Genomic DNA, 22,306 nt, shown 5'->3' with positions numbered 1-22,306 from the left:
TCGGTACCCGCACGGTGAATCCCTGCCGACTCCAAGGTGCATCTAGTGCCACTCTGCCACATGTACGTACAGAAATATCTGTAAGACTGTGTATATCTGACTTGAGCAAAAGAGAAAGAAAGGGAAAATTGTATCCTCGGGAAATCACCGCTGCTCTTCAGCTCTCACCACCAATGCTGCCCCTTTTTGTAGCTGGTCCTGACTCTTAGGAGTAGGAAGCCAGTCACAACCCAGAGAACAAGCACCCCTCCTTCTGAGGTCACTCAATTAGAAGTCAGGAGACACAAAACATACAATTACAAAAAATACAGCAGACAAATCTGGGGACTTTCCCCGTGCAAAAAAACCTCACTTGTATCATACACAGAAAAAAAAAAAAAAAAAAATCCAGCGTGATGTAAGTGCCCTCTTTGTAATTATAACTTGCTACATTTTCACGATTTCTTACTCTGTATTTACTATTCTGTTTTGCTGCTGCAGAGTTTCCTCTGTTGCAATCAGTGTGGGTGTCTGGAGTGTGTGCTGTTAAGATTTCTGCTCCTCCCCTCACATCAATATGCTGGCAGTTATCATAAGCAGCTACAGTACAGATCCTGATTAGAGATTTGCAAGATCTCACACAAAAATGTAAGAGTTGCTAGATGGAAGAATCATTTTTCTCTTTAACAGAAAGTTTAAGGAACATGTACATATGATTTAATGGAAATAAATAAACAAAAAAAAAGGTGCAAATTCTTTGTGGGTTTATAAGCCTTATGTAAGCAAGACAATGTAGTGAAGCATCCACTGAAATGCCGTTCTTTAAAATTAATTTAGAGGGGAACTCAGTGGACTTGGAAAAAGCAAAGAATACGTCTTATGCGGAAGTGCTACACCCACGTAAAGCAAAGGAAAAAATATCCCTCACATTTCAGATATATCCTTTCCCTTGACATGTAAATAAAAGGAAAACCAAGATAATTTTAAAAGAAAGAGATCTATATATTTATATTTATTTGTAGGTACTGCTCTATATCAACCCATAACTGACCTTGCTTTGTAGACAATCGCTTACAAAAGGTTAACCTCGCAAGAAAATAAGAGGACTCAGACAAAAATAAAATGTTATTTTTTCAGCAGAGACCAAATCACGGCTTGTCATATAAAGCAGCCCCATATTACCTTCCACTTTGTTCCCTTCTTGTGGATGCCTCACAAAGCACTTCCATTTTACACAAGGGCGCACCCAAAGTTCAGATAAAGAGGAATCCTGCAATTGTTCTTTATTTAGAAGGCATGAAACAAGCATCAGCACAAGATAAAAAATTCGATGTTTTTTAAGGAGCATTAAAGAGGAGCAATGCCGGCAGCTTATGTACTTTTCTGTGTATTTTAACCGCAAAATACCAGCACACAGGCATTTCTCACAGAACTTGTGTGAATTTTATCAATGGATCATTTCCAGCCCCTCCAACATTTCATCTCTGCCTTCAGCAACTAATGAGTTAAAGATGATAAATACCATTAACAAAGGAAAGAGGATCTTTCCTTTGTTTCCCAAAGAATGCGGAAGCCTGAATTCTGGCAATGTATTTTTATATTCAATGAAGTTCCCTAAGCGGACAATTTTGCTTTTAGCTTTGTTTATTATTCTGCCTTAAAAAAAAAAAAAAAAAAAAAAAAGCTTTGATTATCTGGATGGTGATCGTACTATAAAAGTAATTAAAATTTTTATTTCCTATTATAGATTGTATCTGTGTGTGTATTTTCCCCTTGTAGAAGATTAAGGGGAAAATGTACACCAACACTTTAAAATCTGTATAGTCTGACTTCATTACATGGGGAAAGTCTTACCAGGGCAAAGGAGAATTACATATAAACTCAATCATAATTAGTACTTAAATATTAAGCCACCAAATATGCATCTGAACAGCACTTCAGATATTACATTTGCCACTGATAATCCAAAAGGGGCCCAAATAAGCCACCCATGCCACAAACAAAAAAAGAAAATGGTTTTAGGTTTGTTGCTTTTGTGTATAAATTATAAAATACAAAGCTTGGTCCTAGCATCTCTCCTTATGCTGGTGAATGTTTAGGTCTTCAAATAATTCTGAAGGGATTGTTTCAGAGAGTCAGGAGAAAAAGATTCACTGAGCACTAAACAGCAGTCATAGCTTCACACACCAATTTCACAAAGAAAGGTCTCAATGGTACAAATACCGTCTACATTCATAAAAGAATTTACTGAACAGACTATAAGTTCGCAAAATATCAATAAAAACCATTGACTCAAGTATCTGATTAAAAACACAGAGCATTTTATTGTTCTTTTGAACCTGTCAGTTATGAGCCTTATTGACCTTTTCTGTAATGAGGGGCAAATGTTCTGTATTATTCAGCAAACAAAATTACCAGAAGTAACCAACAGCAAATTTCCCCAAGAAAAATGGCTCTGTTTTTAAAAGTTATTTGCAAATGTGATCATATTTTAAAATTAAACCCGTTTAACTAGTAAAATCTGCACATTTATATTTGAAGTCTAAATGATATTAACATTACAATGCAATTCTATCAGAAAGAACAATCAATATATTAAAAAAAGACAACTATCTGCAAGTATAGCCTTGACTAATAAAAGGGAAAAAACCACTAAAGTTTTACATGAAGTGCAGTTTTGCTTGTAAATCTTTCTTCCCCCCCTTCAAGTTTCACATATTTTTAAAAAATAATTTAATTTATACCTCTTAGCTTTGGACGCTATTAGAGTAAGAAAACATTTGAGGAACAAGTGTTATAAATACTTATGCTTTTTAAATGTTGCCAGGTAGTTCTGAGCATTCACAACCCAGTTTAACACAGGTCTGATCGAAACCATTTTAAGTGAGGTACCTAGTCTGTCAGCACACATACTCAAGGACAGTGTCTCAGTAAGGGGAAGAGAAGAAAGCAATACAGCAAGGGGTTTTTAAGCATGAGATAGTCAGAGGCAAATTGTATTTTAAGTTTCCAGCGGATGTGGGGGAAGAACAAGGTCCATCCTTTCTACTCAGAAAGCTGCCTGCTGAATCCCATAAACTGGCTTACGCAGCACTTTCAAGAACAACCTGCTCACATCTCTGCTGTTTTCCTTCTACCCGATGTACCCTTATCTTGCTGAAAAAACAGATGCAACCCGATTGTCAGCTGAGGGCTTTACTGTAGTGTATACGGCAGACATCCTGCTTCCCTACATAATATGGTGTTCCTCACAGTCAGATACTGTTGGTCATTTGCATATGTAGTAATGGATGAATAAAAAAGGCAGAGAAGTAACTGCTCTGTCTCTTTCTTTCCAAGGAGTTACACTACCTTTCTGCACGTTGCTTAACTTTCAACTGGAATAAGGCAGAGGGTGGAAGCAGCTGAAAAGGATCTGGACCCGATACCGGGATTTTTCCCCCCGCATATCTGTGACAAGCTAGCAGAAGTGCATACCTCTACATTTAAATACCAACTGGAAGACTACGTTGCAAAGGAAGTGCACACAAGGACAGATGTTCACGTCTCATACTGGACTGCAGGCAAACCTAAACGTTTACGATAGGAACGCATCTGATACAGAACCAAGTATAAAGACTTCTTGCTATACACAGTGACCGCTAATATTTTATCACTACTTCTGCAGAGTAATCTGCAATTAAAGAGTTAACATTAAGAATGAAATTTTTAGTCCTTCAGGCATAACCCACCCCCTGAGTTAAATGCTGACAGCTAGAGAAAGAACGTGCAGAGCTACGTATTCAGAGACAGCACCGTGAATACATTCAATTAGAACTGCGAAGCATCGTCTTGAAAAGGGGGATACGGCAACTACATTTCCCACCAGGAGCCAGACCTCACCTCAAGTGATACACCACACGCTCTTGCAAGGTGGAATATTTCTTCCTTCCCATGTCCAAAAAAAAAAAAAAAAAACCTGCAGAGGAGGAAACACTTACCTTAATTTCTTTTCTGGGGGGGGGGGAAAAAAAAAAAAAAAAAGACATCAACAAAAGAGCCCGGCTCCAGCACCTTGAACAGCAAACGCATCTGAGGAGACTGGCGAGAGCGAGTGGAGCCGTGAGGCAGCAGCGAGCGAGGCAGGGGCGACCGTGGCCGTGCCCCCTTTCCCGGCAGCAGGCATGACAATGCGCGAACACCCCCTCCACGGCACAGCAGGCAACTGTAGCCAGGAGACAGAGGTGCTTAAATTAGAAAACCGCTGCCAGAGGAAATAAACGGGAACCACAGCGACCCCCTCGACCCCAGCAGCTATCAAATCCGGGAAGATATAGTGCACATCTGTTTTACGAGGCCCCCAGGGAGCTCCAACTCCAGCTACTTACCCTGTCTGCATTATTAATAGATGTTAATGGCGCCATTATATCGAAAAGAAGCCTCTTCCTCTTTATGTTATGGAAATTCCAAAATTCCAAGTTAGGCTTGTTTGTCATTTTTTAAATTTAAACAAACAAACAAACAAAGAAGCAAGAAACCCTACACACCATGAAGCAGCAAACAGCTTCTCAGTCCTGCAAACTGCAGGGCTGCACCCTCTCCCTTCACCCTGCCTTCCCCAGTCATCCTCAATACGCTGATTTGGTAGACAAAATCGATTCAAAGCAGCAAACAACTGCAATAAAGCAATCAGGCAGACAAAGACTTCCTGCCATAAGGCAACTCCTGAATACACAATTTTCTTTTTAATAAGGTTCTGAAATTTTTCAGCTAGAGCACATATACTTATTCCCATGCAAATGACGCAGTATAAAGAACAGCATAATCCCACACCATTCAGATTTTTCTTAACAAAATACATAGTTTATTTCTTCAGCAGAAGTTATATGTCACCTTAGAAAGTATTATTTCGACTGACTCGACAATAAAGTATCTCCTGTCAAGCCTTTGATTTAGTTAATGAATAAAGGAATGTGATCCTAAAGTATCCCTAGGCTGTGTTTTGTTAATGCCTGGATTTCCTCCGGGTCCATTCATCCTCAAGGTAGGTGTACTGCAGTCATGCACCAAAGTGTCGAAAGACCTTCCACAAAAGATATTGACCTATTTTAATCTGATCCATGTATAAATGCAATGGAGCTACCACTGGGAATAAAGTGAACCAAAGATGTATTTTTAACCCCTTTATAGCACCGTATGCAGGAGGAACAAATGCACGTCAATAACAAACATACCCACAAAGACTGTACGGGAATGCAGTTTGCTTTAACTGGATCTCTTCCACTGGCGTTAGGAGTCATGTGAGATGCTACTGCTTCTCAGAGAGCCAGGCACATCTCTGCACTTCAGTGTTGCTATCAGACAATTTTGACCAACTTAAAAAAAAAAAATCCAGAAATGCCAAAACAGTAGGCTTCCCCAAATCGGCTTTTACTCCGCTACACACGATACCAACTTTAATTCAAATAAAAAACCACCTCAACGCCTCGAACTGCAGAGGAAAAGGAAAAGCCATCCTTAAGGATGGAAATACATTAATTGCACGATGAAATTTTTGCATATGTGGGGGTAGGCTGGGGAGAGCGAACGTGTCAAGAATCACCTTCTTGTGCTGCAGATGCATTCTGCAGCTGTTTGCTGGCTTTCCACAAATGAATGAAAAGTGCCGCTAATTCTTCCAAGACAAATGTAACCGATTGGCTTTGTTGCCTGCTCGCCTCTGTGGCTTTTGAGACCACGCAAGTACGCTGCAGACGCAAAATCACAGGGTCTGGCTGTATTAACTGAATTACAGACAGCGCTGATGTGATCATCTTCATCTCTCTCTCGCGCTCTCTAATTATTTATCCAGATCAAGCCTGACTGCTGGAAAATTAGCTCTCTACAGGAGGTAACCGAGCTGAAAGGTTCTTTTTACCAAGAAATGATGGGCTGGCCTCTAGCAGTACATATGCCAGTGTGCAGTTGTAAGGAAATGTCACAAGATGTAAATTTGCAGATTTCTCGTCCTCCCAGAAAAAGAAATAAGACATTTTTAGAAGATATAAATATATATTTATACAGACACACAGAATAAGTAACTGTCTAAATTCCTGACCCTGAACTTAGAAGAATTTATTTAAAAAAGAAAGAGAGAAGACATATATTGGTCACATCTTCTTTTCATTGCTTTACACAGTCAGTTCCACTTGCCTGTCTATGAACAAGTTCATAGTATTTCACTTGCGCAAGATTTTCACTTCTTGCCAGCAACTGCAGTGAGACCAAGTTTTAGTTCCGATGCTTAGGGGGAGAAAAGACAGCGGCATTTCAGTCACTGCATCAAACCAACCCACAGCAGAATGAACAAAGCATAAAAAACCAGGATAATAGGGATTTTTTTAAGCACAAGATATTGTTTCAGCCTGCAGCAATCTAAAAGCAACCGTGAAAGTAATTTTTTTTTTTTTTAGTTAAATAAATGGAAAATAAAAAGTGTTAAACCTGCGAGACAAACAAGGGTAGTTTAAAAGGAACAGCTTTGAAATTATTTTCCAATTAGCGAGACTGTCATTACAAGTCAATCTGCTGTACTGCACGCGTATATGGGTGTACACGTTTTTAATACACTTTAATGCATGCTTTGCTCCAATTCTGGTCACATGTAGGCCAGCATAAATTTTAGTGCTAGAGAGCTTTAACTTACCATTTGAAGCATTAAAGACACAAAACATGGACATTAAAACAATGCAGCAGTATGAAACAAACATACTGATTCTGATAGCTACAACCTTCACAACTTAATTGTTTGGAAAGCAAAGAAGGAGGCAGATTCCAGGCTGAATCTCTCTGCTTGCTGCACTTGCAGCAGTTTCAGCATGTCAAGCCCTCCCCGATATTTTAATTGCATTGGGTGTTATGCATGCCAGGGATGGGTGAGAATAGTTGTCAACCCACCTGACTGCAGAACAAAGAGCATTTTTTTCTTCCAGCATTTGTTACTGATGCTTGAGCCACACCCTGCGTCCTTACAGAACACGCTCTTTCTCACATTTTCCTTTTTCCTGCCCACACAGAGAGATGATTTCTTCCCAATAATAAAATAACAGCCATTCTCTAGAATTACTACCCTGGGTTTCACCATTATTTGCACCCCCAGTGGGTTTACTTTTAAGGAACCAAGGAGGACTGTGGGTGCTGCTTTGTTTTCCACAGTGTGGGGAGTCCCTGAGCTGGGATGGCTCAGCACCCCACGACCCAGACCCCCTTGCCCTGCTTGGAATGATGCTGCCAGATGAAGGGCATCACCCTGCTCACCCAGTCACAGGAGACGGAGGGCACAGCCTCCAGAGCATTTGAGGGCAGAAAAATTAAAAAAAAACAAAAAACCAATCAACCAACCAAAACCCCCCCCAAAACCTAATGCGACAACAAGAGAGAAACCCCTTTCCTGACCCCCCTACCCACCAGCCCCAGGGACCTGCCCAGGGGTTGAATGCTCTGGGTGGCATTAACCCCTAATAGCTATTTGCCAAACCATGTTCTCCCTATCACACCTTCCTCAAATTGTCCCAACAGCTGGCAGTTTGCAAGATGGAACTCCTCCTGGTCTGGCTGGTCCATTGCTCTGCACAAAGACCCTTCTACCTTCCATTTTTTGCCTACATCCCCATTAGGCCTGCAAATCACACACACTGGTCTCTCCAGAATCAGATACAAGAACAAAATCCCTTGTAGGCTGGCTACACAACACACAGAAACCTACCATGTTTTTTGCAGATTTGTATAAGCAGGCATATTCCTGCCTGGATCTATTTATAAAATAACACAGCAATATAAAGCCAGATGCAGACAATGCAAAAACTGGTACCCACAGAGCAACTCACATGACTTCTCCTGTCTGTCTGAAAAAATCTCCTCCATCACCTCAACTATCTCTTTCAAAAAGTCTGGAAGCAATCGAACATCACAGCTTCTAACACTGCCCCCACCAACCATTTCGTGAGGTGTAGCAACAACTTGGCTGTGGTTTTGGTGGCTCCATACCAGCAGGTAGATCCTAAGCATCTTTAGAGTCAACAAGGCAGCCCTGTCCCCCTGCATTTCCTGAGGCATCGAAGTTACACTTTCTGACCTAATAAAAGCAGTAGGAATGGTGGCTTTCACCAAGTTTCAGGGCAGGTGCAGTTAAGGAATGGCATGATTTAGCCTGGATTATCTTTGCAAGCAGGAGTAGAGGGATTACTTTTTTGTTTTCCCTGTTTCCCTGACACAGCACATGCATCCAATGTGCTTCCCAATCCTAGCCCAGTTGTCCAAAACAGCTTAACAAGCAAGGCTATGGCCTCTGTGAGGTTTGGTGTATGTTTTTGTTTGTTTGTTTTGTTTTTACTAAAAAGAACTTTTGTTCAGCTGTTCCTTGGTATCTGATATGTTATCATCCACCAGGCACGCACCACCGAAGGGAAGCCGCGGTGCTCTTGGGCTGTGGCTAAATTCTGCGTCAAACAGAAAACCGTTTGACGCAGAATCAAAGAAACTGTTGCCACTTGAACCTTCGAGATGCAGGAAAATAAAACCCCTTTAACTTCTGATCACATGATTCTTGAATAACCAGCAAGGCCAGCTTAAAAAAAAAAAAAAATCTGTAATATCCCTGGACACATTAGACTGCCAACTGCTGAATGTTCTCGTTACTATTTTGAAATAGGGTGTGGGTGGAGGTACCTACTAAAGCTTTCTACTGCTACTGTCACCATTGCTGCTAATGGGGTAGGTGTTTCCAGAAATCCCTGCTAAGGAGAAGCCTGAACTTGAACCTGAATCTCTGCTGGGACACACAGACAGGAGTTTCTTGCACCATCTGTTATTTGCATCACCGCTGCATGGGGATGCCAGCCCGTGACAGCACCCAGGCCTGCTGCAGGCACAGTGGCAGCCAGGGAAGAACAAGATGAGCCATGAAGGGAAGTCACCAAGACTGGGATGCCCGCTGAGGAACAGGCAGGCAGCAGAGAATGTGACACTGATATGACTGGGCAAGATCTGGCAATTGCCATGAAAACCCCCCCACATTCAATGAGAGAGCTGATTAGGGGCTTTTAAAGGCACCTTGCTGTTGAAAGCATCATAGTATAGGACTGTGGGAGAAGGGACTCTCCCCTAAACCCCAGCAGCTTCTCTCCCCCCACCTGGTGGCAGTGACCAGAGGTCTCACCTGTCTCTCTGGGGCAGTACCAGCCAGCAGCAGAACTTCCCCGGTGCACTCGTCTGTGCAGCACACTGCTAAGTGCCCATGTGCACTCAGATGGAAGCGTCTGCTGAACTTTTGTGGAACCTTCAGCTTGTTTTCCTAACACTGTTGGATTATCTTTTAAACTCTGCTTGACTGGTCTTCATCAACCCTGCTCGAGACTTAGGCAAATGGGTTTTGCATAGTCACTTTTATGTCACTGAAAACCCACAAGCCCTGATGAGTCCCCTGCAGAGGTGATCCACCTCTTCCTCTTCCGACATATGCTGCATCTTCCCTCCCAGAGAGCTCACCTCCCACCGGCTTTCCCTGGAAGGAATCTTAATCCTTCTGACCTTTCTGAATACAAGTCCTTCCGCTCTTTATTTTCTTAAATAATCCCTATCTCCACTTGTGGCCGGGCACACTTATTTTTTCCACTTTTCATTCCTCACGCAAATTTCAGCCCTGTGTGCAAGGTTGTAAAGTTGTTGCTGTAGTCTTTGGGTTTCTTTATCTCTCTCCCAACCTCCTCCTTTAGCTCCTCTGAAATCACTTTCCTAGTTTTTCCTAGTTAAAAAAGCCTGCAAGCTGTTTCTCGACCATACCCAATCCTCCCATCACTTTGTCAGGAGCGCTGGACTGTCTTTTCCAGTCAGAGACAGTGATGATAAATGACAGCCTCCATAATCCAGCAAGTGCTGCTGTCCAGAGGCGAAAGTCACAGGCAGATGTGGAGCCTTCCCACTGAGAACACCACAGAGGGAAGAGGGCACATCACTCACAGCAGTAAATCCCATCCTCGCTCCGGCTGCTCGGCTCCAAGCAGTGTCAAAGCCCCCTTTTGCAGGCTACAGAGCACACTGTGCTTCCAAGCCGCCTCTTGTCGGCAGACTTTGTTTTCACTTAAAACACAAAACAGGGGGAAAAGCATCTTCTGTTAGCCAAAAGAAGGTAGCATGCAACTCTGTACACTCCCCATTTCAGCAGCTCTGATATTGACAGCCAGCTGGATAATGCATTCAAGCACTCTGGGGATCAAACCCTTTATCCAGGAAATCTGTCCCTGTTTGCTAAAGGAGCCCCTGGTGAGTAGGTTTTGAGGAGTGGAGACTGAAGCCACGCTTCCCATCCCACTCCTAACCAGAGTGGGTTAGGAAGCAGGAGTGACAGCCAGAAGCAGACTGCCCTTCTTCCCAAAGAACCACAAACATCTTTACAAATATTAGACCTCACAGCATGCTTGGAAGAAGTCGATAAACATCATTTCTACCACCTCACCCAAGTCTTTGCTGAAAAAGCAATGCTTATCTATGAGTCCAAGGTCAGGCTTGGCATCTGTGACAGATTGAGCCGTCTTAAGTCCCTGCACATCCAGCCTTCAATCTTGGAATCAGACACCAGGCAGTGCCTCTAACTTTTAAAGAAGAATCATTGAATGAAAAGAAAAATTTTACAGCCTAGCTGGAGACCCACTGGAAGATCTGAAGAGGTTGTATTTCTGAATTCAGCTGCAACACCATCCACCCCTTTGGGAGCAAGCTTTTCCCTGCCAGTATCAGCTCCAAGCTCCTCAGGCTGTGCCCATCCCCAATGGCTCTCAGAACCAGTAACATACCAGATTGGGGTGGGGGGAAAGCAGGACATAATTCACACTAGCATCGTGGGGTTTTGTCCAGTCTGGTCTTTCCTTGGCTCCCTTGGACCTGCACATCAGGCAAGAGCAGAGATGCAAAGGTACAGCCACCAGTACCATACCTACCACAGCATGCCAAAAGTGTTTCCACTGGCTTCCAAAGAACCTGCAAGCCCTTAATGGTGACTTGCAAGCAGAGCTAGCGCCGAAGCACTGCTACCTGCTCTAGCACAGCGAGGCTGATGATCGCCTTTGAGCAAACATGTGACACGTGTGGCATCGGTCACTGAGTGCAAGATTTTCATTTTTTTAGGCTAGACTAACCCTGTTCTGGTAAGCTGGCTAACTCTGCATTGGAAAGCAGGTGCTAAGAGACTCTTCTGGTGCCTTGTGCAGACCCTCCTCTCTCGATAGGACGCTGTGCCAGGGGAAGGGGACGCAGAGCCACGACGTGGCCACGAGCAGGGAACGCCTCGGCTCAACTGCAGTCAACAGCACCATTCCCCCAGCAGTGCTTTTGGTCTCTGCCTTGCTAGTATTTGTTTTAAGAGGTCTTGATGAGTCAAGCTGCTCAGGATGAAAGTCCACAGCCTGCCGGCAATGTGAGTGAGAACACAGAGCCCATGCTAACGGGACGCCAGGAGTGCAAGGTGCACCTCAGCTGAGCTAATGGGACCATAAGCCAGCAGCGATGACTTGGGGCAGAGCTCACTGCTGTAAGCCCAGCCAAGAAAAACGAAGGCAGCCATTTTCCTGCAGTGTGCTCCAAAACTGTCTGCGGCATCGTTGCCTTGATAGTTAACAAAAATGATAATTTACAACCTTTTTTTCTTCCCCCCAGTTGTAGTCTAAATCTAGGCTAGATCTGCTTTAGATTAGAAGCATTCTAATTTAAGCTCACACTTTAGTAAATCCTTAAAACGAAAAATTTCGTATCTGTCAGCCTCCAAAACAAACGTAGGTTTTCAGCAGAACCAAGAACAGCCAAAAATGCAGCCAAAGCTATCCATCCCCAGGTGAGGTCCACAGGGGGAAGTGTGATCCATCAGGACACCAGGGAACTTGAGTCCAGCTTTGCAACTTCCTGCAAATAAAGCCTTCAGGACTTACACCCTTCACGTAAGTAAGATGGAGAAATTAAATCTATTCAGCAGGGAAAGCAGTGTTGCACAAAGAGAAAAACCACTTTTTTTTTTCCCCTCATCTCTACCTTCCCTGCTTAGATTTGTCCCTTTTACGTGCCAAGAAAAATGAAATTCCAAATTTGCAAGAATTAACAGCGTATTGCTGCATTACGGAGGACGACAATCGCTAGAGGATGAACAGCTCGAGTCCACAAGAGCAGCTGTGGCTTTATATCAGCTAAAGTGGTCACCATTTATTTTTCTTTATCTTGAAATTGATGGGTTTGCTTTTAAAGTTCAAAAATATTAAAATGGGATCAGACCCTTCAGTGGGAATAACACAACAAAATCCAAGACTCTTGGTTTGTTTAGAAAGGCCAAACTTCTTCCAAAACACTCCTAATTTTAATTGATTTATATGCTAGACAAACAGCTAAAAAGAAAAAGGATCAGACTCCCAGCTATTTTTCCGCCCAGTAAGACCCACTGGGCAAACAAACTCGCATTCATTATTTACCTTGGGGCAGGACCCCGACTCCTTAACCAGGTTAAGGGCCCCGTTGTGTTAATCTTTACATTAGTCCAGTGCAATGTGCCTCATAATTAAACAAAGTAATGTCAATCCCTCTTTAGTAAGGGGGCAGGGACGACCGACACCAGCCCCCTCCTCCCCACGCGCACGCTGTGGTGTAATCTGCCACCTCCTATAAATGCTGCCATTTGTCTTTTCTTTAGATGCATTGCAGGAGTATTTCCATATAAGCCTTATTATAATAAAAACAACAGTGTGACAAACAGCTTTGCAAATAGGGCTGCTGCTCCAACAAAGCACAGACACAACACGCTGATTTGCCGCAATACCCCGCAAAATTCCGAAGCGCTACTAGTTGATTTGAAATCCAGTAAATTTAGGTGGTTGCTTTATCTTTTTCATCACGATACCTATTTCCTTAGACAAAGCTGAAGAAGTAGAACATGTGCTCAATGCCTGCAAGTGTTCCCCCACTCCCATCCTTCTCCTCCCCTCCAATTTACATTGATTACAGGTTTCAAAGTCTTAGAGATTCATTTTTAAGTTCTGTTTAAAATGCTGATTTTTACTTGTTTTCTTTTCACCTAGATCAATAATGCTCAGATGATAAATATGTACCATTTGCCATTTATACTTTTTCATCTTATTGAATATCCCCCAGCAAGCCTAAGAAAAATCGGTTCCTGGATGGCACTTCCATTTCCCCTCTCTAGCCTACTCCCTGTTTTATCTATAACACAATACATGAGCCTGAGCGTGTTCTATTAAGGCAGACACCCGTTATAACGTACAGACATGAAGCGCAGCAGGAAGGAACTGCATCTTAAAATGTTCACTGCTCATTAAAAAGTTTGTCTAATTTTACGATGACAGTTCAGAGCATACATTATTCTTTGCCAAACAGTGCCCCAGTGTTAAGACATCACCGCATCAGTTTTCTATTCAGTCTTCACCGAGAGATGAGAAGCCACCATTTTCTTTTTGATACATGCAAATTAAATTGTTTGTCTCTACAGAAAGTGTAAACCATGGAGAATTCTGCATTTCAGTGGCGATACTGTCACCTAGCATTAAAAACAAGTATTAATTTGTAAATCAGCCTCCTCAATCGTGTTCAAAGGAAGTAATTAAGCATTTAATGTACTAACAAACCAGCACAAATATTAGTTCTGTTTCCAAGGTATCTCACAACCATATAAAATTCCCCTCACGCTGATGATCTGCATCAGAACAGACTCCTGTACACCATTTTCAATAGATGCAAGCTTTCCAGAATCTTGCACAAGCTATACGATTTATACTGTTTCAAATTTAGCAACACATAAATAGCTGCTAACACATATCTGGGACTATTAGACTTGATTTTACATTCTAGAGCATTAAAAAACAACAGCCTCTTGCCCGTATCCTGCCTATGAAATGCTACAAACTCTTAAATAGTCAGGCAGCATTTTCAGCATTTAAAAAAAAAAAGCTCAAAATCATTTTTTCTAGCAAGAGCATTTAGGAATGCCTTACCTCATTAAAATAAAGTTTTAAACAATGTCTACATTTAACTTACATAATGCAATGGGTCTGCTGTAATTATCTAGTAATTCCAACTATTCAGTATTACAGGAGACTTAAAGCACAGCTTAGGAACAGGAAGATTTGTATTTTCCAGCAACCCTGTGAAACTCTGGTGGAAGTTAATTCATTGCACTGAGAAGAAAAGAAACCTCAAAACCAGTCAGGCAAAGTAGTTTAGCAGCTGTATACAGGGCTTTTCTTTCGCTCGAGGCTTTAATAATTTCAACAGGCACAATTTCCCAAATCATCTTTCAAACTCTGAATAGCCATGCTGCGATAAGAACCAAAGCTGCAAGAGTCGTGGCTCTCCAGTAATGCACAAAAATCCCGATGTACAGCGTGGCGACTGAAAGATACATTCATTAACTTTGTTTTCCTGGCTTTAAAAAGGTCAAGTGGGATGCTGATTGCCAGTCAACCACTTTGTTTCAGGCATTTTTATTAGACAAAAGGCTTACAGTTAGCACTGCATTGTGCCCCACCCAGCTGGCTGAGAATTGTCATCTTCTCACTCCATTAGGCTGTAGGGCTGTATCACAATTTCCTAATTAAGCATTCCCTCCGATACATGTGTCTACCTTCTAAACACACTCTGTTCTTTCCCTCCCCTCCTAAATAATCTTTTAGCAGGTCAGACACGAGGAGAAAAAAACCAAACCCATGAATGAAACAATGAAGGAACAGGATAGTACTGACCTTTTCTTGTAATAATGTCTTGCATCTCTCCCTCCCTTGCTGGTTTCTTAAACTAGGAAACCACTTCTTTAAAAATTAATTACCGGAAGGAAAAAACCCAACCCTTCTTCAAAGCACCCACTCCTCCCCAAAACCAGGCAAGCCTATATTGGTCAATTTTTCATTCTAAATATATTCCGAGAATGAGGATTTTTCCATGCACACATCCTGCACCAACCTCACTCTATCTGCCTATGGCATATCAAATGTAATGGGTAAAATAAGATGAAGTAAATAGCACTCTTTTCTCTCCTTGCACCATGCATATATATTGACACTATGCAAATGCACAGTACGCGAAAAGAATGTTAAAAACTTTATACTTATGAAATCCAGGTTATGAGATTTTCAATAAACACATGAGCTTAACCATTCATAAGAACAATAAATGGCAAGTTTATAATGAAAGAACCCCTATTTATGTGATTTGAGGCAGCCATACTTTATCATGAAATACCAAGTACACACTGTGAGAGAATACTGAAGACACTGCTAGAGCACAGAAAACATTTTCTGTTTTCAGAACAATTTAAAGGATAGAACATTCTCCCAGGTCTCTCTATGTACACTCTGTTTAACTAAACCCCTCATCTATCTTTTAGAACACAAGCCTAACACTGGCCAGCGACAATACTATGCTAATACAAGTCAAAATGGGGCTTGACGGATTAAAGGGAAAATAGTAAGGTAGGACACACTGTTCATGAAAAGGCCCAATTCTTCCATTCCTTCTATTTTTAAAACTGATCTTATCAGCATCCATTATTTCTCCCCTCTACAGAATCTTTTAAAACCCCTTCTTACATCTTCAGATAGCCGCCATGCGTATATGCAGTAGCAAGAGTTTTCAGAAATGTGGACTTCTTTTCAAGGTAAAATGCAGGCATATTGCGAAGAAACCTTACTTCTTGAACTAATATTTCCCAGCATGTATTTGACAGAGTCCTATTAACCCACAATTACTTAACCCGCGGTGAAATGAGGCCAACTCTTCCCTTCTGAACGCGCATTTAATACGTCGACATTTCATGCTGGTAAGACAGTTTTAATTCTTATTACATTAAAAAGACTATTTCCACATTAAATAAGTTGAATTCATTACCATACCTTACTTTTGCTTTGCAGTTTTCATCTGTTCCTGGACTGTTGAGCGGTATTAACCGATCCTTGGAGTACCTACCTTCCAACATTTTAATGGCTCAAGCAAGGCCATAACATTGTCACAAATTATTTGAAATGCACCTCATTCTTTAACAGGACATAGGTGCTGATAATGTAAGCACTGGAAACAGGTAAATTCTTTCCTAGTTACTATTCTTTTTTTTTTTTTTTTGTATGAAAAGCAGAGCCTTTCAGATATCACCCATGATGCCCCAGAACCAAAAACATCTGCAATATGCTATGATCCCCGTTTGTCGCAATCAACCCACCTATTTAAAGCGGGGGAGAAGAAGCCATTAATACATCAAAATACACTCACACACACAACATTCATAGAAAGATCTCTTGTACTTACACGTTGCACTGAGCCGCATGCAGGAAGGTAGTAGCTGTGTCAGTGCCAGCCATGTTGAAGACCTGCAAGACCCAGGTATTTGTCAAGATGTTATTTGATGGCTTTGTGACTTTCAGACATAAAATATCCCCTGCTTCCCGAGAGCCACCTACAATTTTGCTAATGATGTTCTAATTTTAAACGTGGTGTGTGAGAGACAGGGTAAGGAGAAACGTTCTAGGTATTTTAACCTCTTGATCCTACAGCTGTAATGCAAGAATGTTTAAGAAACACCTGAAATGCCCCTTCATGAGTAACTATTTCTTTCCTGTTGAAGCAGGAATGGGGGGGGGGGGGGGGGGCGGGGGAAGGGTGGGGCGGGCAGGGGGAAGCAAGCCCTTGAGCCATGCAGTTCACACCTTGAGGGGTAATGACTCTGCTTGGTTAGGACAAGCGGTGGGACATGCAAGGTGATGTTTCAAATCAAGGTCTCCTTCTCACATACTTTTCTCTCTCCCTCCAAGTAGGTCACCCCTTTCAGCTGATTTTGTCTAATTGGTCTAGTTAAAAAGCGAAAAGAACCCATCCTGCAGTATATGCTACAAGGAGAGCTAGTGCCCTACTGCAGAGGGAGGGGGCTTGCTAAAAGCCATTACTGCTAAAAGCGAGTATCACCCACTATGGCCATTTTAGACTTCTTTCCGGTTGTGGCAACCTGGATTTCTCAGAACCACTTCAGCAGAGGCAGCACAGCAAAGGCGCTCCCTGTTAATGACTGCACCGAGCTACAGCCTGCAACCACGACTGCACGAGGGCAGCCGAGCTCCCCTCATCCCAAACACGCAGCGCTCAGCTTCACCTTGGCATCCCCCACCCGAGCTGTGCCGTGTCGGTGCGGAAGCCCGATTGCTCATTCCCCTTGCGCAGTCCCTAGGAAGAGGTGGGCGCTCCGGGGCGCTCCCTAGCCCGGGGAACAGGCGGCACCGCCGTTCTGGAACCTTCCTGCGCGTGCCAGCCCAGCGCCTGCCTCCCAAAATCTGCCCGGCCAAAAGCGCGCTCCGGGAGAGCGGCTGCTCCTCCCTACACACCAGCAATCAGAAGAGGGCTTTTTCATATACTGTATTTCCCAACAAAACAAAGTAATTAATTGTGCTTTTGCTTGCTCCTCGCGGAGTACGTAGTGGCTAAGATGTGGTGCCCGCTAACTTTGGAGGGATTTTAGCTAAAAAAAAAAAAAAAAAAAAAAAACCACAAAACCCATCTGAGACCAGAAACACACACCCCGACAACCGAGGTACAGCAGTGCCCTTTTCCCCGCAGCTGCTCACAGGGACGCGTGTCCCGCAACCCTTAGTGGAACAGCCCCGTGCCCGCAGCAGCTCCGCATCGCCCCGCACCGCAGCTGGCCGAGGCAGGGCCAGGCGCGGCTCCTCCGCGCCAGCCCGCGCAGCGCTGCGGGAAGGGCAGGTCGCCAAGGCGAGCCCCCCGCGCCAGCGTCCTCACCGGGCGGCGGCGAGGTTTTGTTAATGCCGCTTCCCATCTTACGGAGTTCTAGAAACTTTCCGGAGAGCGCCCGGGGCGAGCCGGGGCTGCGCCCCCGGGCTGCCGTAGTGCAGGTGCCCGGCCCCGACCGAGCATCCGCCCGCACCGGCACCGCGACCGCGGGGCGGGCAGGACGAGACGCTCCGTTCCGCCCCGCATCCCGGCCGGCCGGGGGTCCGCGGGGCTGCACCCACGGGCGCGGCGGAGCCGCGGGGCTGTACCGCCGCGGCCCCCGTGCCCGCACCCCCGCCGCCGCCCACGCCCCCGGCCCCCCCCGTGCCCCGCAACAGGTACGACCCGGGCGAGCACCCCGCGGCCGCCGGCCCCCGGCACCTTCCCACGGCGGCGGCGGCGGCGCCGCTCCCCCGCCCCCCACGGGGAGGGGATGGGATGGGATGGGGGGGGGCCGGAGCCCCGCGCCCGCCGCCCGCGCACTCACCCCGCAGCACCCCGGCTCGGCACGGCTCGCCCACCTGCCGGGGCCGGGCCCGGCGCGGCGGCGGCGGCGGCTCGCAGCCTCCCGTACTGCAGGAGGCAGGCAGGGGCGGGGGCGGCGGGGCCGTATATACCAGGCACCCCCGCCCCCGTTCGCGGGGAGGGGGGGGACGGTCGGTGCGGGGGGGGCGGTGCGGTGAGCGCGCGCGCGCGGCGGCGGCGACGATCAGGTGACGGGGCAGCCCCCGACACTGCGGAGCCGGGCGGGACCCGCCGGGCGGCGGCCGCGGGGGGCGGCGGGGGGAGCGCCGCGCCACACCGCACCCCACCCCGGGCGGGCGGGACGCGCGCGGCTCTGGAATGCCGCGGGAAGGGGCCGGGGGCGGATCGGGAGCGGCTCCGTCCTGGAGCGCCGGGTCCCTGACACCCCTTCCCCACTCCCGTCCATCCCGAGGCGCGCCCGGCCGGCGGGGTCCCCGCGCTGCATCGGCCGCCCGCGCCGTCGGAGATGCCGCTCCCGCGGGGGCCCTGCCCTGCCCTGCCCTGCCTCCCCCCGCGGGTCGGTACCGATCGCTGGGTAGCGCCGCCGCAGTGAGTTCCCGGTGGCGAAGGTACCCGCGGCTCGGGCGAGCCGGGGGAGCGGAGCCCGGCGTGCCCAGGCCCTTCTGAGGTGGGCAGAGGGTTGTGCGGGGGGAGCACGGCGGGAGGAGCCGCCCGTGTCCCCGCACCGCGCGCTCTGCTGGCGTGGGGACAGTGCCTGCGGTCCACGCCTATGGTGGGATGAGTTTCATTAAACACGCTGATCCCGGGGTTCTCTCTACTGAAAAAGCGCGATCAAGAGAGCTGCACGTTCTCGTTGAAAGGGACTGTCAGCCTGCAGTAAGGGTGAGCTGACAGCTCGCCTTTACAGCGTGATGCGGGCGAACCTCCGCTTCTGAAGACGAGTGTTTGGTGCAGCCTCCTGCGGGGGAACACCCTCCCTGCCAGGGTCCTTGTCTCCTGTCTGCTGCCCACGCGGAGTGCTGGAAAAGCAGCAGGCTGGGCTGACACGTGACGCCCGCTTCTCCCCACCTCTGAAATCTGGTGCCTGAGAACGCCGAGTTACTTAATCCAGGCTCCTGACCCCTCTTCTGGGCAACGGGGCTGCCGCTCTTTAATGCTCACCACCCCCAACCCCCTGGAGAATACACCCCCACATTCCACCTTGCAGTGTCTTTGCCCGCATCCTCATTTTGTATCAAACGAGACTTGGACAAACGAGAACTGAGATGAACTTCTGGGAGCACCCACCTGCATCAGCGGGGCACTGAAGCGCGTACTAGGGCTCAGCAAGCAGCTGCAGGCTCAGCAACACCTTCACAACTCTCTGCTTCCAGGGGAGATTTTGTCTTTAAAACAGAAGAAAACCCCATGATACCCAAACTGCACTCCCCCCTCCAAAAAACTCCCAAATACCAAACCCATCCAAACACCCTGTTTCCTCCTGTTCGCCAGACCAGGCAGTAGATGCCCCTACCCTGCTGATATTTTGTCCTAGGTTTTTTTGGGTCCACTGATGCTGGGGGCAGGGGACAAGCCCCAGGTGAGGCCCCAGCTCTGCAGTTGCCTGTTTCGTGTCCCAGATCCGTACCCGCCCCGCGCCCCTGGTTCCTCTTGCCTTTCTGCACTACACAGTAGGACTGGTGGGCAGGCACACCCCAGCCCCTCTGCTGCCATTTCCATGTCTCCTCAATTACTCTTAGCTGTAGAGCTTCATGTGCTCCCCATCTTTGCAGGGTTTGATTGTCACGTGGCTCCTCCCTGCAAATGGCACGTTTTTAGGTAGTTCTCATAGAGGGAAGTGCACTGGTGCAGAGCTGCCACTCCTCTGTAGGCTTATATTGTCCTTGGGATCAGGGCCCTTTTGGTGGTCTAGACATAAAATATGTCTAGACTGATGTGTATTCTTCAGATCAAAATGTATCTATTTCCATGGATGTTTTAAATTTTTGTGGAACTAATTTCCTAATGTTTGTGGTTTATTATTACTAATTTCATTGCTGCAAGCTTTACTCATTTGTGTAGTCTCTGACAGAGAAGAAGCAGAGGTGTGTGCTGTGTTGCACCTTTTTTCTCTGATGGAATAGGTACCTTTCACATTAGTGCATTAGCATCTTTTTCCCTCAGAAAACTCTTGAAGCTTTAACCTTGCCGCTTACTGCCATGTAATCGTAAAGTTGTGTTTTTCCTGCTAGAAATTTCTCATAGGAACTTGTCTCTCTGACATGATCCACTTACTGTTTTATCCTTGTCAAGTGCAGTCTTGTTTTTCAATAAAAATAAAAGCAAGAGCTAATTCTGAAATCCTTAGTCAGACAAAGCTTGCACAGAAATCAAGGGGAGTCTTGTCTTGGTGTAAAGATTGCAGGTTGAGGATCAAAATCATTATAATAAAACATTGTCGCAGGAGCAACATTTCCCACTTCAAAAATAAACATCTTTGCTCCAGTTAGCTATTTATGTAGCTGCAGGAGACTATTGATTTAGGAAAGCTTTCTGGTGCACAGATGCTCTAAACCCTTAGCACGACTAAGAAGCAGAAAAGCTCGGAAGGAACAGGTTACAAAAGAAGTATAATACAAAACTCTTTTCTGCTCCTAGCAGTACTCAGGTAAAGCCTCTACCTTACCTTCACCTGAAACGCCCCTCTGCCACATCTTTGCCCCATCCCATGCTCAGATGTTCCCAGCCAGGCTGCACAGCCAGCAGAATAAAACATTTGCCCATGGGGACACAGGGCTCTAGGGGCTGGCAAGGGCACTGAAGAACAAGGGCTGCGTCCCTGCTTGAGTATGATACAGCTGATACACCTGTAGCTTCTCCCTCCTTGCCTAAGAGACTCTTACAAGAGGGACTGCAGAAGTTCTGGCAATTGTTTAAAAATAAGAACCAATCTACTAATCCATCACTGGCACAGATCGAAAGGCAGGGTGGGCAGAGAGAGAGGGGGAAAACACGCACAAGCAGCCTGAGTCAAACAGAGAATTTGTCATCATATTTGTATAAACCTCCCAGATTTCCGTAGTAATGTAATAATTCCATTATACTTACGGTAGAAGAATACTTTCAGAGTTGCTTTTGAGTACATTAGGTTACATTACATAAAACAGAAAATTAAAATCTTTAAACAGTGCTATGAAGTGTTTCCGAAGAGTCTGCCTCTAATGCCAATGAATAGCAAAGCTGCAACTAGCAGAAGGAGGTGATTACTTTTGAGTCTTGCAGCTTACAGTACATAAAAATGCCTTTAAGGTACATTTCTAGGAATTAGGCTGGTGACTTAAGTGAAGAGAGAGTTTGGCTTAAAACCTGTTAAAGTTATTATTTTGTGGGAGAAGATGGAGTCTTTCTCACTGCTTCTGCCATAGACTTTTCCTCACCAGGTGTGTGAAGAATTAAGTGCTTTGTTGAGGAATAGCCACCAGGAATCAGCCTGTTTGGCCCCACCCAGAAGACATTGCTACTCTAAAAAGAAACAGATAAACTTGAGTCCACAAGCAAATTTTTATCTCAAAGGAAGGCAAGTATTTCCGCACTAATGCAAACAGATGTTAACATAAAAGAAGCTGAAACAACAAATTACTCAGAGAAAATCTAAGTTGCTCAGCCTTTAATCTATTTAACATAAATAACTTCCATAACTATGGTGAATAGGGCAGTTGATCAGAAGTCCTAGTATGGAGGCTTGGAAGTCATGGTATGAAATCTATTCATCTTACTTCCCACGTCTCAAAAAATGGCAATATCCGTGTCTGATGTTCTGAGAAATGTCAGTGCCACACAACTCCTTTTAGTGGCCTTTTTACATAGATCCCAGCTCTCTGCTGAAGTGAAAATACACTTTTGGCATAGTTGGAGGATACAAAAGTAAGTTGCATGCACTGGATCTGACCGTCAGCATTTAACACCCGTTTGGGGGCAGGCAGAAATGGTAGTTCAGCCATCAGGCAACCCTCACAACATGTTCAGAGCTGCCTTCTGATTACCCAGACTCTTCAAGCTCCTCTCCAAAAAGCAGCAGGTGAACCCT

The sequence above is a fragment of the Hirundo rustica genome, chromosome 1, assembly GCF_015227805.2.
Source record: "Hirundo rustica isolate bHirRus1 chromosome 1, bHirRus1.pri.v3, whole genome shotgun sequence".
In the NCBI taxonomy this organism is placed as follows: domain Eukaryota; kingdom Metazoa; phylum Chordata; class Aves; order Passeriformes; family Hirundinidae; genus Hirundo; species Hirundo rustica.
Note: the sequence above shows the minus strand (reverse complement) of the source record.